Source organism: Felis catus, chromosome D1 (assembly GCF_018350175.1).
Source record: "Felis catus isolate Fca126 chromosome D1, F.catus_Fca126_mat1.0, whole genome shotgun sequence".
In the NCBI taxonomy this organism is placed as follows: domain Eukaryota; kingdom Metazoa; phylum Chordata; class Mammalia; order Carnivora; family Felidae; genus Felis; species Felis catus.
Window position 1 is genome coordinate 51,322,723 of NC_058377.1, and position 8,316 is coordinate 51,331,038.

At 36.1% G+C, this 8,316-nt stretch overlaps 1 long non-coding RNA gene across 1 annotated transcript in view; it reads left to right on the plus strand.

Annotated features, from left to right (window-relative positions):
* Positions 1-6,073, plus strand: part of LOC123380235 — a 77,147-nt gene extending 71,074 nt beyond the window's left edge. The window contains exon 3 of the long non-coding RNA XR_006585782.1: positions 3,965-6,073. This is a non-coding gene — a long non-coding RNA (uncharacterized LOC123380235). The remainder of the gene's footprint in view (positions 1-3,964) is intronic.
* Positions 6,074-8,316: the final 2,243 nt, after the last annotated feature.

Genomic DNA, 8,316 nt, shown 5'->3' on the forward strand with positions numbered 1-8,316 from the left:
TATCACAGAAAATCCTCAATAAGACATATTTATTGAAGTTTGACTAGTAACAGAGGCTAATTGGTTAGAATTTACTAAAGACTAGGGGTCATGCTTGGTCCTGGAGATACAAAGGTATATAAAACAAAAGTCCTTTCTTCCAGAAGTTCAGTCTATTGGAAGTGACAAACGTGCCAGAAATACATTAAATTCTTGTGTGGTAAGTGCAAAAGTGGAAGTATGTACCAGATACAGAGGTAGCCAGATAAAGAAGTAATTTATTCTTCAGGGATGGTTGCAGTGGTCAAGGTGCTCATGCACTGGACTTTGGGCAAGAGAGATTAGGGGAACGGACTTCCCCCATCTAGAAATAGTGTCTCAGTCTCCTACTTCTGACCAGATTAAAGGTTAGAGTACATTTTGTATGTAGCATAGACATTGAAGCTATGCAAACCTTTTTGTTAACCATCAGACTCAGGAGATACTGTTCACATTGCCTAGAAGATCTTAAGACTATGAAGAGAGTGAGATATACAGCAATGCAGAATTCTCAATCAACCCTACAAGGCACTATTGAAGACTTTTTTTTTTTATGTTGGCAGATGATAAAATTATATAAGCATTTTTTCTTTAATGAAACCAAACTTGTTTTTATTTTATTTGTACCCCAACTCTGTAATTTTAAGATGCCATTCAATGGAATGAAGAACACTTACCCTGAAAGAAAAAAAAGAACTTCTCTTCCTTTTTATAGACTCATTTAATCAGTAATATATGGCCAAATTGTTTTCTTAAAAAAAAAAAAGATAAAGAGCAAGTCCTAAAGATTCTATGAAAATTTGAGGCATTCCCTTGAAATGTCAGAAATGCCAACTTTCACCCTTATACCTAAGAACTCAGAAAGCTCTTATTTACTCAAAGTAATTACCTGAAAACTTGGTAAAGTTCACATTTTAGCCAAAAGCTACTATGACTCAGAACCGCACTATATGATGCTTATCCAAAGAATGATATTTGGTCAAAAAAGCCATCTTTGATGGTATTCAGCTGTTCTTTGTGACATTATATATCATATTTAAATATAATGCAAATGTTGGATTTAGTTTGAGATTTAGGATACTGTCACCTGATAGTATTATCTTTTTGACCTCCATTTCATAACTGAGAGCTTGACTGTTATAAGTAATTTTGGTGCATATTAATTTGTCTCTGTATTCAGTGCATTTTCAGAACCTATGGGATATTCAAAAAGAATTTAAGAGACAGGCTCTATTCTCAAGGTGTTAACTAGCTATGAAGAAAGAATATGCAAAAGCAAATAATATATGTACTGTTGAAAATGAAGAACATAAGAGTCTTTTGTAGTTTAAAAAATAAACAAGCATTTGCCAATTACTTACTTACTGTATATACACCATGATTCTCAGGGTCACTGGTATTTAAATGCATCTCTAGGTTTTCTGCATGTCTCAGAAATACAGTATATGTAGTGAATTTTCTAGCAAAAACAAAATCATTCCTTGTAGAGATAGATAATTGGGGCCAAAGAGTTCATGAGCTATTAACAGTTTTTATTGTTTAACCACATCTCTACCTTACAGAGAATTAACAGAAAATGGATGTTGGTAATTAAAATGACAAATGGTACATATTCACCATTGTTTTTGTATCTGTTTAAACTTGTTTAAACTAGTATGGGACACCTTTTTCTTTTCTTTTTTTTTTTGTTCTTTTTTTTTTTTTTTTTTTTGTTCTTCCTTGACCTTGTGCCTTTGAAGGAATCTAATGGATTTTAATAAAACATAGGGTTATAAAATTACTGAATTTATGGGTTCAGCTGCTGTGCATTTCTTCCCTTGGTAGGGTATATTAACCTGTAAGTGTATGTTCTGCCCATTTGTTACAAGAGATACTAAATGAGTCAATATTGCATCAATAATTCAAGGAATAATTTAGCTACATAATTGTATTTCATTGCATTAATGCTTTCAGCTACTTAGGTCTAAAGCATATCTGTTGCAATGTAACAATGTGATAGGGTTTTCTTTATACAAAGCTTTGTAATTATTATTAAGTAACATGTATAGAGAAAAATATCACTGCAGAAAAAAATGTTCAGATCACATGATAGGTTAAAAAAAAGAGAGCTTTCCCCCTTTTTCTATGTAGACACTATTCTGCTTGAAATACTTGTATTTCCCTTTGCCAGGCCTATATTTAATTCTGAGCCCTTGCCATCAAACTTGTGAGCTCACCAGCCTAGAGAAAATTTGAAATCACTGCCATAACAATGATTATAAATAAATATAGGTTGAAGATACACAGCCTTTGAAGTGCTTTTGCATCCATTATCTCCTTGAGTCTTTGAGATGATCCTAGGCTTCTGTTGGTGTGGTTCATTCCCTTTCAGGGATTAGGAGCTTGAGACACATGCTCTTCTTCTTGTCCCAAATTACAGGGTAACAGATAGGTGCTCACAGTTTAATGTCTTCTGGCTTCATATCTCTGGATTCTTGTGTTTGTATCTTGTCCAAGTTGGTACTCTGTGTTCAAGCTGGCTCTATTTACAGAGCACATTTTGGCTTTGGCTTTCTATAACTATTGGATACAGGCACTGTGAAAATCCTACAGGAATATTCCCATTTTGTAAAGGGCAAGTGAGTTCCTGGAGCTTTTCCCTAAACTATTTAGATACAGTACTTTATCATTTCATCACAAGCCTAGTTACTTTTTTTCTTGTTAGTTAAAAATATAGCCACATTTAGGGCAGAATATCTTACCCAAAACTTTTTCCTTAGATTGGGGTATCTATTTGACAAGGGTGGGTCTGAGTATTGTACTTACAGAACTTGATATTGATTTCATCTTCATTAGCTTTTGCCTTTTAATTCTGTGCACTTGTCTTAATTTTTATTTCCTCTTCAACTAGAGAAATCATTCCAAATATAAAGTATTAATTTGACAGGAGACACATACCAAAAGCTTAACATTTTGATCAGTCTGATAAGTCATGTGCCTCGATTGACTTGTTTAGCATTTTGGAAAAAATACTAAGCATTCATGAAAATTTTGTTCACGCTTAAGACATGAATATCATATTTTATTCATATTTCTATGAGGTTGCAATAATGTTAATATTCACTCCAGAAGGTAGCACTGGGCTTGCTACATATGAGACATGTGGGGACACATAAAAGACAGGCTTTAGGGTTAACAAAGATAGAATTTATATTGGAACTTGAGGCTCATAATTCTCTTTGATATTGCCATACCATAAATCCTTTATTCATTAAGTATATAGTGGATGCCTATTACATGAGAGGAGAGGTACTATGTTGAGAGTGAACAGGACAGATGTGAGCCCTGCCTTAATGAACTTAAAATCTAACATTGAATGATTGACTGAGCATGTCATCAAATAGAGATCTTAAACATAAAATACAACTACTTTACTACATATTCTAATACCTTAAGGATTTGATAGTCAAAGAGTGTTTGGGCATACTGTTGTTCACTTTTCAGGACCTCTTCTCTGCCTTATCTTTCTGATCTTAGCAACAAACCTAGGACTTATAGGAAATAACTTGTTTATTTCTTGTCCTGTTGCTTTGTTTAATGTTTCAAAGTTTAAAAAGACAGTAATTTCCTTTTTTAAGCTTATTTATTATTGAGACAGAGAGAGAGAGAGAGAGAGAGAGAGAGAGAGAGAGAGAGAGAGAGTGTGTGTGTGTGTGTGTGTGAGAGAGAGAGAGAGAGAGAGAGAGAGAGAGAGAGAGAGAGAGAGAATGAGCAGGGGAGGGGAAGAGAGAAAGAGAGAATCCTAAGCAGGCTCCAGGCTACTGAGCCAGAAGTGGTACTCAGTCTCACAAACTGTGTGTGACACCATGACCTGAGCTGAAATCAAGAGTCAGATGCTTAACTGACTGAGCCACCCAGGCAGCCTGACACTAATTTTCTCTTTTTTCCCTCTTTCTTCTCACTTCAGCCAGGAATGCTGGTGCTAATATCTCACATCTAAGTCCTCTCCAGGAATTGATTTCAGTTGAAGTGAGTTGTCTCAACTAAGGTTGCACTTCCTTCCTGGGAAATAACCATATCCAAAACTGGGTAATACGGGAAATACAAGGGTCTGAACGCCTTGCCTTTATTCAAGAAACTTGGAAGGACTATTCTGGCTCAAGGGTTTCCCAGAGGATATGGTGAGGACTCTATAACAACTACATCTCACAGTTCTCCCTCTGCCCAAACCTGTTTCTGCACTCCCATTTGGGTATATTTTCCTAAACACTCTCCAGTAAAACCCCTGCACATAAATATCTGCCTAATAGTCTGTTTCCTGGGAAATGTAATTTTGGGATGATTGGTATTTGAAACGATTGTAGGAATCAGACTCTAAAATGGGATTTTGAGTTGGTCACCCTCCAGGCAGTTGGCAGTGCAGTGATAGATGGAGTACTTATAGCCCCTGGCAGTGTTCAAACTCTCTGGTGATGAACTGGGATGAGATACCACAGAAGGTAATGCACTGACTGGTACAATAATTCAGACCTTGGAAAATTTGAGGGAGTAGCAATTATAAGGAGTATGCATTTGAATGGCTCTTGCTGGGTACGATTGATGGATTGGAAAAGATAATGAAAGACTAGATTTTTAATCACCAATTAAAGGCAAACTGTCAAAGCCAGAGGACCTCTTTGGCAGCACATAAAGAGACTCTCATCTGCACCTGGGGGGCAAAGTGGAGGATCAGATCCAGGACTCAATTATATGTGCCACAGAGCTCCAAAAATGATTAAATTCTCAAACACTGAAAGTCTACTATGCCAAGGTCAGGACCATGAATAGGGATAAGTGAGAATCTGACACTTGGGATGAGAATACCTGGGTCGGTGCACTTTAAAACTCTGAATGCCTAAATTCCACTGAAACTTCTGGCCTACAGAAATGGCTCAACCCTTTCTGTTGAAGGCTACTGTTCTCTCATAGCTTGAAGATGATAGAGAGATTTTTATCTCTATCTAAGAGAATATGGCTATGAAACCAGCAACTAGGATCAAATTATAATATAATCTGACTGGAGAGGTGATGTTTCTATAGGAAGACAGTGGTTATACCTAAAAAACCCAGTGTCTAGCCAACATGTACTAGCAGAAGTCAGGAGAATGTATGGATTTTAAAGATGCCATGACTTGGAGGGAGGATGAAATGTTAATTTAGATAAGGAAAAGCTTATCTACAAATATTTATTGATATAGCAGTATTATCCCATAAAAGAAGATTTAACACTTTGGCAAGGATGCTGGGAGTTAGTCATAGGTCTAGGAAGCTAAGGATGTTCTTGGAAACTTCACAAGAAAAGATAAATGAAGTAGGAATATCAGAAATGACACAGAAGATGGTGGGAAAAAAGTCATCAAATGGCTCAGAGCTATGGGAACAATAGAGCAAATAGGTTTCATAAGTCCAGAACATGAGAAAGCAGGGCCTGGGGCAATCCATTTACCAAAGGAATTACCATGAGGAATGTCTTAATGAGGAAACATTACTGAGAAGCTCATTGGTGGCTCTTCTCTGAGTGCTTTCTGAGAGTAATGGGGATAAAGGGATCCTTGAAGAATAGAAGCCAGGTGGTGGCACTTGGTTGAAACTAAATAGGTGTAATCAACTTAGGTTGCATGTATGGCTGCTTGAGGGTAAGTGGAGACTCTTACAGAGGAGAAAAAAGGACTCACTTTTTCAAAGATGGGACATCTCATTATGTGCACACAAGCCAAAACTAACCTGATCCTGCATAGATCCTATCAAGAGTGACTCCAAAAGTTAGTCATGAACATCCTTGTAAGAACATCCTTGTAAGAAGAACTGCTAGTGATGTACGTGGTCATTTGCTTTGTTTGGAAGAGTTAGTAACCCAAAATAAGATATATGGAATCTCAAGCAGTAGAAAATGATTTTATTGGTAATTCTGGTACTGGGAAGAAGAAATGTAAGATTAAGAAACAATTCTGGGGGTGCCTGCATGGCTCAGTTGGTTAAGCGTCTGACTCTTGGTTTTGGCACAGGTCATGATCTCAAGGTTTGTGGGATAGAGCCCCGTATCAGGCTCTGTGCTGACAGAGTGGAACCTGCTTGGGATTCTCTCTCTCCCCCTCTCTCCCTTTTCCCCTCCCTTGCTTACACACACTCTTTCTTTCTCAAAATAAAATAAGTAAACACTAAAAAACACACAATTCTGAACTAGATCCCAGGATAAGATATCAAAAAGAAAAAAAAATCCTGGAGGAACTCTTACATGTGGAATGAACTTACTATGGTACAAACATTTTAAATTTTATCTAAAGTATAGTTGACATATATCAAATTAGTTTCAGATGTACAATATACTTATTCAACAAATACATATATTATGAAATGCTCAACAAGATAAGTACATTATAATATTGTCTACAATTTTCCAGTGCTGTAATTGTCATCCCTGTGACTAATTAACTGGAAGTTTGCACCTCTTAACCCCTTTCACTTATTTCACCCATCTTCCCACCCCCTTCCCCTTTGGCATATGTATGCACCCTATGCTTATCGTGGTATTATTTATAATAGCCAAGATATATAAGCAACCGAAGTTTTCATCAATATATTAATGAATAAAGAAGATGTGGTATATATGCACAATGGAATATCAATCAGCCATAAAAACTATGAAATCTTGCCATTAGCAACAATAATCATGAAACTAGAGAGTATTATGTTAAGTGAAATAAGCCAGAAAGAGAAAGACAAACACCATATGATTTCACTCATGTGGAATCTAAAAAAGCAAAACAAATGAACGAACAGTAGCAACGACAAAGAGAGAAACAGACTCCTAAACGTAAAGAACAAACTTCTCAAACTTTAATGTGTGTGAATTGCTTAGATATTTTGTTCAAGTAGCAGATTCTGAATTACTAGGTCTGGGATGAAGCCAGAGATTTCTTCATTTTCTTGCAAGCTCTCAGGTAAACCAGATACTGCTGGTTTTGGACAAAAAAAGACATCCACATAGGGATGAGTTAGATGATTTAAGCTTTTTAAGAATAATGGATATTTGTGTAACACACTTTTTTTTCTGTATGGATTTCTCAGTGGAAAGTATGTTTCTTCTTTTCGACAAAGAAATTAAATTCCCTCCCTTTCATAGACAGAGAAGCTATGTAAAGAAAGTCACATAAAGTAGCATTTAAAGCAGAGAGCCCACAATTCTTGACTTCTTGTGTTTTACCCACAAGACCAAATTACTTCTCAATTTCATGCTGTGTGAATAATAACCCAGAGCCATAAATTTTCTTTAAATCTCTAGTTACATTTTACTTAAAATGCTCATTGCATAGCTCATATCTTTATATTTGTAACTCACTTGTATTCCTGATTTTTACATACACAGGCTCATAATTGTGCAAGTCTCAGTTAATATTAATTAATAGGGCAACAATTAATACTAATTTTATATGATAAGAATTGTACTCAGTGTTGAGAAAGATATACTAATACTACATATACAATTTTTCTACTAAAGATTTAAAGCCTAGTTGAAGGAAACAGACCGAAAGGTATGAAACAAATGGTAATTAATTAAATTCTGTGCTACAACATAGAACAAGTATAGAACATGGAGTTAAAAGCTGTAGTCAAGGAAATTCTGACCTTGGATAGTTACTACATGTGAGATTTGAGAGTGAGTTACCTAATTTCTCTAAGTCTCTATTTCCTCATTGGTTTAAGAGAAATAGTACTTAATGATGTTAAAGAATTATTATAGGGAATAATAGAAAACATATACATAAATACCTAGTCCAAAGAGAGGCAGTATGGAATAATGATTAAAGGCATGGACTTCGGAACTAGATTATCAGACTTTATAATCTTGTTTCTTCCACTTCTTATATGATCTCAGGTGACTCCCTTAACCAATATGTGCCTCAGTTTTCTCATTTAGGAAATGGAAATAATAGCCACCATTATGTAATAAGAGAAATCGATTGAATATACATTATATATAATAATATAATATTGATAATAGATAAAAACAGCATCTGACAGACAATAACCCCCATATGAGTGTTTACTGTCATGTTTATCATGGTAGAAATATAATACATAATCACTACTAGGTGCTACTGACTAAAAATACAAGAAGGTTGAGCAAGAATGAGATCAGAATAGGCTCCAGTAGAAGCAAAGACTCTCGGGGCGCCTGGGTGGCGCAGTCGGTTAAGCGTCCGACTTCAGCCAGGTCACGATCTCGCGGTCCGTGAGTTCGAGCCCCGCGTCGGGCTCTGGGCTGATGGCTCGGAGCCT